The sequence below is a fragment of the Bombina bombina genome, chromosome 9 (assembly GCF_027579735.1).
Source record: "Bombina bombina isolate aBomBom1 chromosome 9, aBomBom1.pri, whole genome shotgun sequence".
Classification (NCBI taxonomy): Eukaryota; Metazoa; Chordata; class Amphibia; order Anura; family Bombinatoridae; genus Bombina; species Bombina bombina.
In genome coordinates, this window is record NC_069507.1 from 104,199,261 (window position 1) to 104,215,696 (window position 16,436).

A 16,436-nucleotide genomic window follows, 5' to 3' on the forward strand; every position below is an offset into this window, starting at 1 on the left:
GCTTGAATTCTGTTATGTAACATTCAACAGGTTTGTTACCTTGTTTTAAGTTCCTCATCTTTTTCTCAGCAGTATACTGTAGGTTAGAATCATAGTATAATTCATCCAGGATATCCAGAAAAGATGAAAAAGATGAAAGAACAGCATTATTTGTCTCAAAGAGAGTGTCTGCCCAAATGCGAGGTTCACCTCTTAAATAGCTTATCATTGTAAGGACTTTAACCCTATCATTTGGGTATGTTTTAGGTTTAAGGGTGAAATTAAGCAGACAAGCATTTTTGAATTGACGGTATAAATTCCTATCTCCATTGAAAAAATCTGGAGGTGCAATAATTGGTTCTGACAGATTGTCAGGAAGGCTCTGTTTAATAGAGACAGTGTCTTTTATTACATTTCTTAAAGTTTCATTTTCTAATTGTAACTCTCTAAAGGCTTGACTAAGTTGGTCAACTCTTTGTGTTAAATTATAAACAATTTGAGGAAGCTCTGCTGGATCCATATTTTAGGCTTAGTTGTTATATCAGGTTCCTTGGTTATTTGAATCACAACTGCAGAGTCTAAATAAATTATATTTGTTTCACAACTGAAGTACAGGCTATTATATCAGCATAGACTGTTTTATTCAGAGTGATTTTTATAAGTAATGGCAGTAAGTCTTTATATGGTTATATTATATCGTTATACCATATAAATATTTAGAGGCTGAAAATAAGTATTATTATTAATAACAACATTTGATAATAATTGTGCTCAAACCCAAATGTGAGAGATAGTGTTCATTGTAATAATCACTGAGGTATGAGAGATGTGAGACACACAGACTGCAGCTGCTGACAGGGGCGTGACCTGCTGCGAGACACAGCACACAGAGTAAGGCTTGCAGCGTGGAAAACTGAACACAGACTAGTGATTGTAAATGGAGCTGTGAGACACGCTGAGTTGTAAGGAGCTGTATGGCACGCTGAGATGTATGAGGCTGTGTGACGTCACATAAAGTCCGTTACTGTCCGGTATGAGAATGTATTCAAAGGAAGTTCATAGAATTAAATAAAACATACGTTGCAATCAAAGTAATTTCTGAGAGACAAAGTCAATTTGCATAAGTTCAAAAGGAAACATGAAATTTGTAATTAGTCGTTACTTAAGGCATCCAAGGTAAATTAGTTTTGATACAAATACCGTAGTAGTAGTTGGTAGAATCCTCCTGTTGGAAATTAGATAGCAATTCCTGTAGAGATGTGGAGTTGAATAACTTAATACTTCTTGGAATAGCAATCTTCAGGATGAATGAGACTAGTTGTTATTAGTCCCTTTGTGACCAAACTGCAGCTGGTATTTGTAAATCCAAATGTTAAAGTAGTAGAAGGAAAACTTCTTTTGATAAGTATATAGCTTATAAGAAAGAGAGCACTGGTTTCAGCAAACAATACTCAACAACTAAGCACTTGTTTGGGGCGGGGTGATGCCTTAAGTACAGGTGAGGAAGGTGAGTTGAGGCAAAAAGTAAAAGCAGGACTGGAATCCTTACAATTTGAATCCTATTCTGTATCCCTGGGATACTACTTCCACTGCCCAGGGATCATGGACATCGTGGATTTAAGCCTGCCGGAAAAAGGAAAGCCTGCCCCTACATGATCCAATACTTGATCAGGGGCGGCCCCGTCATGCTGACTAAGACTCAAAGGAAGGTTTCTACTAGTAATTAGAATGGATTTGTGGACTCTCCATACCAGGAAAGAAAATAATTTATCAGGTAAGCATAAATGTTGTTTTTATTAAAGAGACAGAGACTCCTATTTTGCAATAACCTTTTCCTTTACTGCTCAGCCAGCATTTCAAGAATATAACATATTAATACAACATAAATAACAGTGAATATAAGAAAGACAATGAGAAGAAGGTTTGAGTATTCAGAGAGAGTATTGACCAATCAAATGTGTCTAAGTGGCCATAAAGTGTGTCCAATAGGTAGCAATTCCACCTTTTTGCTCCTTGATGTGAAGGAATGATTAGAAATTTCCAGATAAAAACAAAAAACACAGTCCAATTAACAGACAAACAAATAACATTGTCCAGTAGTGTGAAAAACTGTGTTGATAGAAGGATGAGAATCTTCTGAATTTCATAGTTGATTGTAGATCATTAAAAGAAACTGTGGAACTCTTCTGAAGAGGTTGAGAGATGGGTTGATCCATTTTGAAAATCTTCTTAGAATCCTGTATTGGCGGAAGTTGAAACTGAAAAAGATAAACAATAAATTAAAAAAACTAAAATAATAAAATCATACAACATAGGGTGGGGAATAAAATCTATGGCTCTTACATCGGAAACTCTTTTTGGAAGATAAAAGGCATAAAATAGTTATCAATTTAACTATAAGCTGTTTTAATGTTAAATGTTTGTTTGTTATCTGTCCATTTTGTAAAAAAGGAAATAACAAAATCTACATCAAAGAAAAAAAGAATATCTTGAAGATGGAGGTTCCTTTAAACAAATAGATTTTAAAAGCCTACAAATAGTGGGATTTTGACCTATAGAGATATTATTGAAAAATGAATGGCCTGCAGAAATAGCAGATATATAGCTACATTAATAGACCTGTAGGCCAAGCCAGCCTGATAGAGTGCAGATAAAAAAAAACTTCATTCAAAAGAACTGAAATGAGATCCAGGTACCTGTTACTGCACCAGCTAGACCATATATGCCAGGGGCCCAAGAGTCTTGAAGGAGGAGTTTAGCTTTGCTAGACCAAGATACCCTGAACCCATCCATGCAACAAGTTGAAGATTGCCTTAAAGAACTAGATTGTGATATTCTAATTTTGGATCTGTAAAAAGATCTAAATGAGAGGGAAGAAAAGGCATTTCCAGTAAATAAGGGTACCATACTTGATTTAGTGATAAGGGAGCTATGATTAGGACAGAGATTTTATGTCTCTTGGCAAACAAAAGAGTTCAAAGAATCATGAAAAATGGGGGCACGTTTAGGCAATTGTTGGAGAAAAGCATCTATGGCCAAAGCCTCTGGATCTTGTCTCCAACTGAAAAAAAGGATGAATCTGATTATTCAGACAAGACACAAATAGGTCTATTATGAAGGGACCTCTCAGATAAAGAATCAGTTAAAAAAGACAGTTTTAATTTCCAGTCGCTGAAGTCTGTGAGATGTCTGGAACAACAGTCTTCAAATAGATATACTGTATATATCAATCCAATATACTTTTTGGACACTAGATGGCAGTATTATACATAACTTGTTAAATTTCCTTTACGTTCTTTGAGGGGTGCACTGTTTATGTCACTTGTCTACTCCTTGTGTTTTTATTCCTGTTGGATTTTTTTTATCCTTTTTGCCAAGTAAATGTTATGTTTTAAATTTTCTTGTAATTATAACGTAAGTTTTGAGTTTTATCTTTGGTTCGCATGTTTGTTTTTCTGCTCCTAGACCCCTACACCGCCACAAGCCCACTACACTCACCTCATACTCTACTTAACCCCTATACCGCCATAAGCCCACCACAATCACCCCTCCTCTACTTAACCCCTAAACCACCACAAGCCCATCACAAAAAAACCTAACCTATTAACCCCTACTCTACTTAACCCACTAACAGCTAACTCCCAAGACCCCAAACCTATCACCCCCTAAGTTACAGAAAATAAAAAGATACTAACATTACATATATACTATATAAGGGGGGTACCTGGCATTCAAGCTTCAGTGTGCAGTGGTAACCGCATGAAAAAGGAACAGTGGAAAATAGAAGATGGAAGAAGACAGAAGACGCATCAGGTGGAATAGTGCCACTTTGGATGAAGCTACAAGAGGACCGCCACCATGAAGATGAAGAGGACCGCCCCCAGGGAACAACCACCTTGAAGAAAGAAGAGGAGCACTGCCAGAACTGAGCAAGTGGGAGCTGGAGTCAAGTTGTGTGAGTAGAAATTTTGGGGTTTAGAGTTAGGATTTTTTGGAGTGGGCTTTTTTTAGGATAGGGTTTTCATTCCTTAGGTTTTTTTAGGATAGTATTTTTTTTAGAATAGTGTTTTTATTTTTTTTAAACTCAAAAGAGCTAAATCGCTTTAGGGGAATGCCCTACCAAATGCCCTTATCAGGGCAATCTTTTGGTAGGATAGGGATTTTGTTTAGAATAGTTTTTTTGTTTAAATTAGGGTGTTTTTTTTAGAATAGGATTTTGGCCCAACCAAATGCCCTTTTCAGGGCAATCTTTTTTTAGGATATAGGTTGTTTTTTCATGTTAAAGAGCTATAATCGCTTTAGGGCAATGCCCTACCAAATGTCCTTATCAGGGCAATTTTTAGAGTAAGTTTTTTTTTGGGGGGAGGGGTGGGGTAGTTACTCTGATTTTAGAATAGAGATTTTTTTATTATAAACGTAAAAGAGCTAAATCGCTTTAGGGCAATGCCCTACAAAATGCCCTTCTTAGAGTAGGTTTTAGCGGTAGTATAGGGTTTTTTATTTTGGGGTGGGCTTTTTTTTTAAGTTTTAGGATAGGCATAGCTGTTTGGGGTTTTTTAGTTTTGTTAGTGCTTTGTTTTTTTCAGTAATGTTTTCTTTTTGTAAAATTAGTGTATTTTTATTTTCTGAAACTTAGGGGGTGTTAGTTTAGTGGTTCGGGGATTTTGTTAGCTATTAGGTAGTTAAGTAGCATAGGGGTAGTTTGCGTTGCGGGATCTGGTGGTTTAGGGTTTAAAAGGTTAGGGGGTGGTTAGGTTGTTAGGTTATGGCAGATTAGGGGTTAATAGTGTAGCAGGGTTAGATTATTTTGGGGGTTAATAGTTTAGCGTATCATTACATTTCTATACAATGTTAAAATTATATACATTTTCATGTATTATGCATATTAATTTAATTATTGTAAAGAATTTAAACTGCTCATTGACACCCAAATACCCACATAAGACCATACTCCTAGTGATATAAGCTCAATGTCAACCACATACCCATATCAGGAAGCACTCCTAGTAATATAGGCTCAATATCAACCACATACCCACATTAGAGCAGACCCCTGGTGATATAGTCACTCTGTCAGTCACATACCCAGCCAGTTCAGACCAGATCCCTTTTGATATAATTGCTCTGTCATTCACATCAGACCAGATTCCTAGAAATATAACCCTTCTGTCAACAACATCCACACATCAGACCGGACTCCTAGTGATATAGACCCTATGATAACCACTTATCCACATCATACCAGACTCATGGTATTAGGCCCTGTCAACCCCTTACCACATCAGATCAGACACTTAATAATATAGGTCTTTTGTCAATTATATACCTACAAGAGCCCAGTGTCCTAGTGATATAGCCCCTCTGTCAGCCACATACCCTCATCAGACCTAAGATCAGACCCTTACATTGTAGTCTGTCAGCTACATACCCACATCAGACCTAAGATCAGACCCTTAAATTGTAGTCTGTCAGCTACATACCCACATCAGACCTAAGATCCGACCCTTACATTGTAGTCTGTCAGCTACATACTGTCAGTATATGGCCGGGTTATAATACAATATATTTAATAATTATTCTTTAAAACAAACCCCCAATAAAATGCATATATACGAAACAATTAAAATTAATATAAATTCCTAAATTCTTTATATTAGTTAGATTTATAAACACATTGAATTATATTTATAGGAACCAGATTATGAATCAAGCTATACAAGCGTAAACTGTTACAATATTCTTTACAAAGCAAACCAAATGGGGGGCGGAGCCTGGCCAAGCAGGGAAATGGCCGCCCATTGAATAGGCTCTGTAGCCGTCTTTCTCCCTGAGGGGTCTTAAATATAACTTCCCGGCAGTAATTGCAATTAGAGAATAATCCTAACTATCGCTAGACAACTGGGGACTGTGAGTGCCGGGACTCGATGCTGAGGTCGCAGAGAGGGGAAAGTTGTTATCCCGGAGCAGCTTATATCATACACGCACGGTAATTTCAACGGCCGCTTGGCTCCTCAATCCTCTTATTTGCCCGACCAACAGCTGACTTGATCTGCCGGGTGAGCAAAGGACAGGCAGAAGCTTTTACATTGGGAGTCAGCGTGGGGCCCAGCACCGGAGCGCATCTGAAGTAATGCTGTTCACAGCATATAGTGGGCACTGAACGCAGGGGTAAGACTTGTACTTTATTGATCCCTAAGGGCTAGAAGATTGGGGCAGGTGCTTCTTGGGCTACAGGGTTGAGTACAGAGTTCCGGTGGGCTGCTAATCCACACACATTGCAGGGGATTTGCAGAAGCGCATAGAGGGTTGCAGGTGTGGCCTGGTATATTTAATAAGCCTATTGCTCACTTCACCTGAAAAAGCAGCCTGCATTAATTGCCAACAGCCTCCGCAGCTGACTATACACTTTTTAACCTTTGCTCTGCCAGTGCCAAGAGACTGCTGTGTTAACAATAGATTGCTCTGGGATGCCCTGTAAGAGAGCAACTAAAATGGAGAAGCCATTAAAGTCATCAACCCTTAATCAATACCTTAAGGCTGCAGAGCCTCCAGCTGAAAGTAGGTCTGTCACTCCTAAGCAACAACCTCAGAACTTGGTGGATGAACCCCTCCAGGACTCTAATTCTTTTATAACAAGAGAAGACCTTAAAACTCTATCATCCAAAGATGATATAAAAGAGGTTCTTAAGGAGGTAAGAGGCTTATTTGGTGAATTAAGAAAATACATCACGCAGGTTAAGCAGAAAGTGTCCAAGTTGGAAAGTGTACAAACCATGCTTTGCGACGATGTGCAACAATCTAATAAACAATTGCATAACCAAGAAGAAACCATCAACTTCCTAATGGATAAAGTCGAAGACCTCAACAACCGCAATAGAAGAAACAACTTAAGGATCAGGGGGATCCCAGAATCCATAATACCATCCGCTCTGCAAGGCTGTTTACAGGATTTGTTTTGCTCAATTAAAGGAACACCAACGGCACCAGAGATGATTCTGGAGAGAGCCCACAAGGCCCTGAGACCTAAGCCAACAGCCAAAGCCCCCCCGCGAGACGTTATAGTTCGCTTTCTGAACTTTCTGGACAAAGAAGAAGTTCTAAAGAATGCAAGAGCAAAATCACCTATCACCCATGCTGGAGTCAACATCCAGATTTTCTCTGATATCAGCCCAACCACCCTTCAAAAGCAACGTGAATTAAGATTCATCACGGATGCACTTAGATCTGTGGGGATCCAATATCGCTGGGGGTTCCCAGTGAGTATTATCACCACCAAAAACGGGGTTCCCATAACCTACCGATACCCTGATGACCTCCACAATTTTAATGAGAAACTGGGCCTAAAAATTACTTTTCCAGACATCGAATCGGACTGCACGAGGCCCACACCTGTGGCCCAACCTGATGGTAACCAACTTTCTGATCCTACTCCGAGATGAGGTATTGTATTTCACTCATTAAACTGTATAAACATTATTCTCTGCCTATTTGGGCTACGCTTAAGTCTTCGACTCATGAGGCCCTAGAGAGACTAGAGACTAAATTGTCCCAACTAGATATTGGCAGAAGAGACTAATAGCACATAAAGGGCGTCTTGAGAATCTGGGTTTTGCCCTCTATCTATCACAAGAGACTGCAATAATCAATATGTGCTAAATACCGGGACTAGTTATTATATTAGTTTAATAGTTAAATTGTTGAAAATGCATGTTATTATTTTTCATCATATTCACTTTATCCTGTTTGTGTGCATATGGTTTACCAAGAAAGTTAATACCGGGACTACCCGGCTTTCTCTGATCTCTAGGCCAAACATGCTCTTAAGAGAGGTTGCACATATCCTCACATAATTTGTATCCCCACAGGATGCACTTCATCTTTAACATTGTGATATATTTTAATTACAAGGCCGGTATAGAGGATGGGAGTTTGTACTAGGTGCCTGTTAGACACACACATAGGCCTTATGCTTATTTTATATTTAAGATTTCACCTTTCATTACAAGAAATTGCAGTAACCAATAATTGTCAAAATGTTGAGAGATTACTTTGCTTGTTTTTCAGGTTAATGCATTTTTTGGGGTTGCATGCTTATTGCTTGTCCAAATATATATACCAATACCTATCGACTATTTTCTGATATAAAGGCCATTTACACCCTGGTGGGAGGCGGGACATGACTTACACATAACCTGGACTCGCACATGAGATAAACGGGCTATAATATATTCGTATATCTCAATTTCAATTCTGCCACGATACTTCAGAGATTACACCATATGTTTGGCAGACTTTCAAGTTGGCCTTATTATTTTCCACATTTAGGTAAAAACCTTTATCACCTGATATAACTTTCCCGTGCCTGCAGTCCACGCTGCCCGGGAATCAACTTCTTAAACTGAATTTGTTTTTTTTATATACTCAATTGACCCTGGGGGGAAAGGGCTCTTTCCTCTCTCTCCTTGATAGTAACCATATACTCTCTTTAGTAGCTAGGTTACTAACTCCTTACCCACTGTGAATTTCAATGCTTTCTACTCATATCTATCTTGTCCCACCCCTAGTTTTATCTTTTTTTAAATCCCTTTCTTTTGATCTACTCTTCTCTTTTATTCTCCCCTTTTCATCCCCTTTTATCTCCTTCTCTCCCCTCCACTCCTTTCCTCCCTCTCCTCTCCCCTTCCCCCTCTCCCCCCTTTTTTTTTTTTTCCTCCTTGACCTACCTAATTCCTTCTCCACATATGGCAGGCAAAACACTCACATTCATAACAATAAATAGTAAGGGCCTGAATAGCCCCGCTAAACGCAACATGGTGGTGAGGGATCTGGACAGACTGGGAGGGGACATTATCCTCCTCCAAGAATCTCACTTCAAAAAAGGACACGAACCGAAATGGCACTATAGGAACTACCCTCTTGCTTTTTTCGCATCAGGGCCCAATAAGAAAAATGGAGTAGGTGTTTTATTTAAGCAATCAGTCCCATTCCACCCCATTCAAATTGTTAAAGATCCAGAAGGCAGGTTTATTTTGATACAGGGGCTTTTGTATGGAAGACCTATTACAATAGTCAATGCTTATTTCCCTAATAAAGCCCAAAAATCCTTTATGAGAAATCTTTCCAATCACATCCTAGACCACAAAAAAGGCTCTCTCATTGTGGGGGGAGACTTTAATATCCCTATGGATCCTAGGATAGACACATCGGGGGGCACCTCATCCATACCCAAAAGAGACCTGAAGATCATTAATCATTTTCTCAGAGATTTGGCCATTCATGATGTCTGGCGATTGACATATCCGACCAGGAGAGACTACACTTTCTTCTCTCATCCCCATAAAGTTTACTCTCGCTTGGACTATCTGTTTGTAGACCCAGTGACTCTATCTAAAATTAAAACATCTAAGATATTACCAATCACCTGGTCAGATCATGCACCAGTATTGTGCACCCTGGAGTGGCCGGAGACACCTCTTGTCCCATTCCAATGGTGTTTAGACGATCACTTGCTAAATGATGCCCTGGTCAAAGTAGATTTAGAGAAAACTATTACAGAATACTTTCAAATCAACACCATAACAGAGACTTCAGAAATGACGAGATGGGAGGCACACAAATGCGTAGTTAGAGGTATACTAATTAAACACAAGGCTAGGATACGCAAACTACAATATTGGAAATATAGGAGCGCCAATGGCTAAGGTATACAACAGGTTTTTAGCTGCACTATTATGTTCAAGATGGAACTCTAGACCATAAACTTTATGTTATGTATCAAATGTAAATATTATCCACATAAAAAAGATGAAAAAGATCAGATAGATCTTATGATAAAACATATTTTAATTCACATATAATAAACAACAATTGAAAACGTGGTTAAAAGTAAAGGATTAAAAATAATTTAAAAACTCCTAATTTATTTATCAGTATGATTTGAATGAACCGTTAACTACTAGTATGTCTTCCGTATTATATGTACCTTATTTGAAAAAGGTACACTTATACCATGCATTCAGAAAAAACTTAGATTCAGAATGGACTTTGATTCTGTCTAGATCAATTATTAGTTATTAAAACAAGCGTGGATAATCACAAGTGCATAATGGAATAAGCTACTTAAAAAATATATTTAAAGGAGCATATAAAGAGAACCAGAAAAAATCATGTAAAAAGAACAAGGAAAAAAGTCTGATTGGATCAATACCGGTATGTCCGTTAATCGTGATAAAAAATGAAAAAGAGAGTGATAAATTTGTGATGACAAACTTCACTAATGTAAAAATACAAAATATAAAAATCCAAAAAATATAAAATCACAAATTGTAGAATAAAGCAGGTGAGAGTGTTAAAAACAAATTAGTGCCAAATATAAAACCGAAAATACATATATATCCACAATATGCTAATCTGACTGGTATAGTAGTGTTTCCGTGTACTATAACAGTAGTGATACCTAATCTAATTAAATAATAACAGTAGTGATACCTAATCTAATTGAATAATAACTGGACTAAACCTAGTGGAGGGTTTAGAACCAGAAATGTGTGTGAAACCACAGTGTCCAGTCTACTAATATGACCTTGTTAAAACAGAACTAATATAACATCAGCTGATGACACAAATTATAAGATCTTAGTGTTAATCCCAATACAATAAACAAATTCCCAAATTGTAACAAATGAATGTCCCAAAGTAATTAGGAAAGTAAAAATCCCAAATAATGCATAGATTAATCCAAAAAAATCCTCATCCTTTGTTTGTGCAGAATTCTTTCCAGTATCCTAGTCCGTTGTGAGACAGAGACCTGTGGAAAAAAGAAAGTGCACTAAACAAAAAAACCTTTGGGATATAGTCTATCGGTAAATAGACTTATCCAAATGCTGTTGTCCTGGGGGTATATGAGCCTCACAAATCTTACTTTTTGTCGTCAGATATGTCTGGAATTTATCTAAGCCCTTAGATGGGGCATAGGAGAGACCTAGCCCTAATACTTTATTTTCTTCTGGATTTAGAATGGTGTCGCTCAAATTGAAAATTCCTTTCACTTCATTATTGCTCTTGTCATCATTTAACTTTTGTTCAGCATTTTCGGATCTTGCTATTGGACAGACCAGTTCTGATCTATTCTTGAGTCTGGACCCTGATCTTCGTCCACGGTGTGTCTTCTTTTTACCGGGGTATCTACATTTTCTAATGTTATCTGTTTTCTTTTGCCTTTTTGTTCCCTCATTGGTGGATTGTTGTGACCCATCCCTAAAAAAGAAGTAGATGTGGTGGCTAAATTACTGCCTTCTCTGGGGGTATCCATTGTCTCTCTTATAGAGGGAGTGGCTAGAGGAGAAAATCTATTAGGCATTTCTCTGAAGCTGTCTTTCCAATCTTGTTGTTGTCTTCTCTGGCCTCCTTGAGGGTAATAGTCAGTCGTCCGATCCTGATGATCCCGTTGTCTAAACAGATTCCTTTGTTGATTCATCATGCTCTCATTATAATTAATGAATTCTTGATCTTCGAATCGTTGTCGGTACTGTGCATAGTTATCATTGCTGAAGTAAGGTTGGTAAGGTTTATTTTGGTATCCATTATTCCAATGTGACGTATGGTGTGTCCTTCTATGTTCAAATTGGGGAGTGTTGTTATACCCATAGCTACCATATGGTTTATAGTGATGATTAGAGTCTCTCTGCCAGTTGTCTTTGTATGTAAAGTTTCCTCTATTAATAAAAGGTCTTGGATAGCCAGTGTAGTGCTTGTTTCTATTATTGTAATGTTGATTTCCTCTTTGATAATTCCCTTGGTAATCCTCATTGTGGAATCTTCTTTGTTGAGGTCTATTAATCCTATATTGAGGGTTGTTACCAGAGGTATTAGTAACTCTTGGTCCTCCTCTTCTCTCCACAAGTCTATTGTTAGGATATTCCTTGGGGGGTGTCTCTATCCATCTTCCCTAGTCGGTAGTTGGGTTGCGGGCAGTTGTTTCACTGGCTCTATTGTCATTGAGTCACATCCAATAGCCTTATTATTGCCAGGGCTGTCTTGGACTGCATTCAGATCTCTATTTATTTTCTTAGTTTTTTTCGTGATAGTATCATCTTTAAGTTTATTTATTTTTGTGTATAGATGCTCTTGCTTTTCTTTAAAAGTTTGTGAATCTTTAAATAGTTCCATATTCTTCTCTTCGATCTGAATGTCAGAGTCTATGTGTGTTAAAAGGAGTTCCCTATACTTGATGAGTCTCATTAGCTCTTGAGAGGCTTCTGTTATAATTTTGTTCCAATTATCAGTGAACTCCTTGGAGTTAGTATTGAAGGAGCATTCTTTGACAATCATCAAACCCTTTGGTACAATGTTTAGCTCCAAGCATTTTTTCAAAAAAGATATCTCAATTTTGTACTTAGTTTCGGAGATTAATAATTTTTCCAAATTTTTAAAAATAGAGTTATCCCTATTTAGGGCTATATTGATATCTGAGCTAACATCAGCTCTCAAATTCCTAATAGATAGTGTGGATTCCATTTCAATCAAATTAACCAGTGTCCGGCTGCTGTCACTTATAGTTAGGTAAAGGTAAAGATTGACAACTGTGGATAAGTGACTGCGCCTGGATAGTATACCTGCTACACTATAAAAAGATAAAAAGGATACGCAAACTACATAGAGAAAAATATAATGATCTACTGCAAACACTTACAGATGCAGAAACAGCACATAAACAGCGCCCAGAGGACGCAGTTCTCACAGACTCGCTAACTCAAGCACGCACATCCGTGAGAGATTTTCTACACTTAGATCAGCAGAAGCAGACCTTAGCGCTCAAGCAATATTATTACACATACGGGAACAAATCTGGTCGCTTACTAGCCAGATCTCTTCGGCGCAAACGCCTGAAATCTTATATACTCACAATAAAAGACAAAGAGGGAAATAATAAGACAGACAGTTTAGCCATCGCAGCTACATTTAGAAAATATTATGAAACCCTCTATAACATTAAACAACCAACCAAAGTTGCTAACTTAAATCAGGGCCCGCAGGACCCTCTTGACCCGTCCATATACACTTCCAGATTGAATCTGCCCAGCTTAGATCCAACAGATTCAGCTATGCTGGATCAGCCGATCACGTGTGAGGAGGTTGCAAAGGCCATTAAACATATGCCCCTGGGAAAGAGTCCGGGCCCAGGCGGCTTTGGAAGTAAATATTACAAACTATTCTCGACTGACTTGACTCCAAACCTCACTCAATTATTTAATATTATTGACGAAGTAGGAAGCTTCTCTAAACAAATGTTAGAGGCATACATTACAGTTTTACCCAAGCCTGGGAAGCCCCCTACGAGACCGGAAAACTTCAGACCAATATCCTTACTCAACGTGGACGTAAAACTATATGCAAAAATCCTCGCAAACAGACTTAACAAGATATTGCCCAGGCTGGTAGCCCCAGATCAGGTTGGGTTTGTGCCGGGAAGGGAAGCGAAAGATAACACGCTCTGAATCCTCCAATTGATTTCCTATATCCGTAACGTTCAGACCCCAATGATATTGGTTTCAACAGACGCAGAGAAGGCCTTTGATAGAGTCAGTTGGGGCTTTCTCGGCGCTGTCCTAAAACAGATGAATATTAGTGACTCCTTTATTTTAAAAATTTTTGCACTATACACTAACCACACTGCTAGGGTGAGGGTAAATGATATCCTATCTGAGCCATTCTATATCACCAACGGTACGAGGCAGGGATGTCCCCTGTCCCCAATCTTGTTTGCTCTATCGGTGGAAGCTTTGGCACACAAGATTAGGCATAATCCCCTGATATCTGGCATTAAGATTAAGAATACAGAGCATAAATTTGCTCTATACGCAGATGACATTCTTTGCATGTTGTCCAGTCCCGAAACCTCTCTATCAGCACTATTAGATGAATTTGAGGAATACGGTAGGTTCTCTTACTTTCACCTAAATACATCCAAGTCAGAGATACTAAACATTACCACACCCACTGAAACATTTCTCAGAATAAAAGCTTCTTGTCCCTTGGTGATTCAACCTTATAAAATGAAGTATTTAGGTATATATTTAATGACAGACCCCAAAGATTTGTTTACAGCCAACTACAAACCCCTACTAGACCACATAACAACTGATCTCTCAAGCTGGAGTAACAAACAGATTTCATGGCTGGGCAGAGTTCAAGTTATTAAGATGAACATCTTACTCTCCACAACACCTTCCCCTATGACTCCATACAGATGCAACCCGGACTTACCGACAGCGAGTTTCCCTTCACCAATAGGCCCTTTCCCACAGGCACAAGAGCTTGCCATTAAAAATGTAGTAGCAGGAAACAGACTTGTGCGGAGAGAGGATTTTGTTGGGGTCGAGGGGGACTCCCTCCCTCCATGGTTTGCCTATACTCAACTGGCACATTTCATACAGACACATAAAAAAAGAGAGGAATTTGGCCGCCCATTTGACCAGATTTTAATCTTTATGCTCACAACAAAATCAGCCTAGTCACCTTATATCTAAAATCTACAACATATTAATAGCCAAGAGTGGTACTGAGTATCCCTCTTTCACCTATAAATGGGCTGGGGATCTAGATAGAGAGATTAGCCGAAAGATATGGGACCGGGCTCTCGAAAGCCATAAAAGGGCCACTATTTCCTCTAATATCATAGAAATGAACTTCAAGCTACTGGCGAGGTGGTATTTGACCCCTGTCAGACTGCAACATATCTACAAGAAGTGTAATGGGAAATGTTGGAGGGGGTGTGGGGAGTAGTGATGTCCCGAACTGTTCGCCGGAGAACAGTTCACGGCGAACATAGCTTGTTCGCGTTCGCCGCTGCGGGCGAACATATGCGATGTTCGATCCGCCCCCTATTCGTCATCATTGAGTAAACTTTGACCCTGTATCTCACAGTCTGCAGACACATTACAGCCAATCAGCAGCAGACACTCCCTTCCAGACCCTCCCAGGTCCCGGGCAGCAGCCATTTTAGAATCATTGTGATGCAGCTTTTGAAGAGATAGGAGGTTTAGTGTTGCAGCTCCTGATTTTATAGGGAAATTGATAGCTAGGCTAGTGTATTCAGTCTCCACTACAGTCCTGAAGGACTCATCTGATCTCTGCTGTAAGGACAGCACCCCAAAAAGCCCTTTTTAGGGCTAGAATTTTTTTTTTTTGCATAGCGCTAGAACTCCAGTCGTTTTTTTTTTTTGCATTTGCCTGCCTGCCACCAACCTGTGTGTGAGCCTCACAGCATATATTGTGCCAACTTGCTCACTGCCACCACTCATACCTGGTGTAACATTATTTTAAATTTAAAAAAAAATTTTTTTTACATTAGTTTGCTAATTGCAAGTTTAATCTAATTTCATTTTCCATCAGGCCTGTGTGCCAGGCCCACAGCAAGCATATACTGTGATTAATTCCTCTGTGCCACCACTCATATCTGGTGGTTGAACATTATTTTAAATTTAAAAATTTTTTTTTTTACATTAGTTTGCTAATTGCAAGTTTAATCTAATTTAATTTTCCATCAGGCCTGTGTGCCAGTCCCACAGCAAGCATATACTGTGATTAATTCCTCTGTGCCATCACTCATATCTGGTGGTCTAACATTATTTTAAATTAAAAAAAAAAAACTTTTACATTAGTTTGCTAATTGCAAGTTTAATCTAATTTCATTTTCCATCAGGCCTGTGTGCCAGGCCCACAGCAAGCATATACTGTGATTAATTCCTCTGTGCCACCACTCATATCTGGTGGTCTAACATTATTTTAAATTAAAAAAAAAAAATTTACATTAGTTTGCTAATTGCAAGTTTAATCTAATATAATTTTCCATCAGGCCTGTGTGCCAGGCCCACAGCAAGCATATACTGTGATTAATTCCTCTGTGCCACCACTCATATCTGGTGGTCTAACATTATTTTAAATTAAAAAAAAAACTTTTACATTAGTTTGCTAATTGCAAGTTTTATCTAATTTCATTTTCCATCAGGCCTGTGTGCCAGGCCCACAGCAAGCATATACTGTGATTACTTCCTCTGTGCCACCACTCATATCTGGTGTAACATTATTTTAAATTTAAAATACAAAAATTTTACATTAGTTTGCTAATTGCAAGTTTAATCTAATTTCATTTTCCATCAGGCCTGTGTGCCAGTCCCACAGCAAGCATATACTGTGATTAATTCCTCTGTGCCACCACTCATATCTGGTGGTGTAACGTAACATTATTGTAAATTAAAAAAAAAACAAATTTACATTAGTTTGTTAGTGTAATCTAATTTCATTTTCCATCAGGCCAGGGTCTCTCAGGCACACAGCATATACTGTTATTAATTGCTCTGTGCCACCACTCATATCTGGTGTAACATTATTTTAAATTTAAAAAACAAAACTTTTACATTAGTTTGCTAATTGCAAGTTTAATCTAATTTTCCATC

At 38.4% G+C, this 16,436-nt stretch overlaps 1 long non-coding RNA gene across 1 annotated transcript in view; it reads left to right on the plus strand.

Moving 5' to 3' along the window:
• Nucleotides 1–1,596: 1,596 nt before the first annotated feature.
• Nucleotides 1,597–16,436, plus strand: part of LOC128639998 (uncharacterized) — a 120,682-nt gene continuing 105,842 nt past the window's right edge. The window contains exon 1 of the long non-coding RNA XR_008399280.1: nt 1,597–1,753. This is a non-coding gene — a long non-coding RNA (uncharacterized LOC128639998). The remainder of the gene's footprint in view (nt 1,754–16,436) is intronic.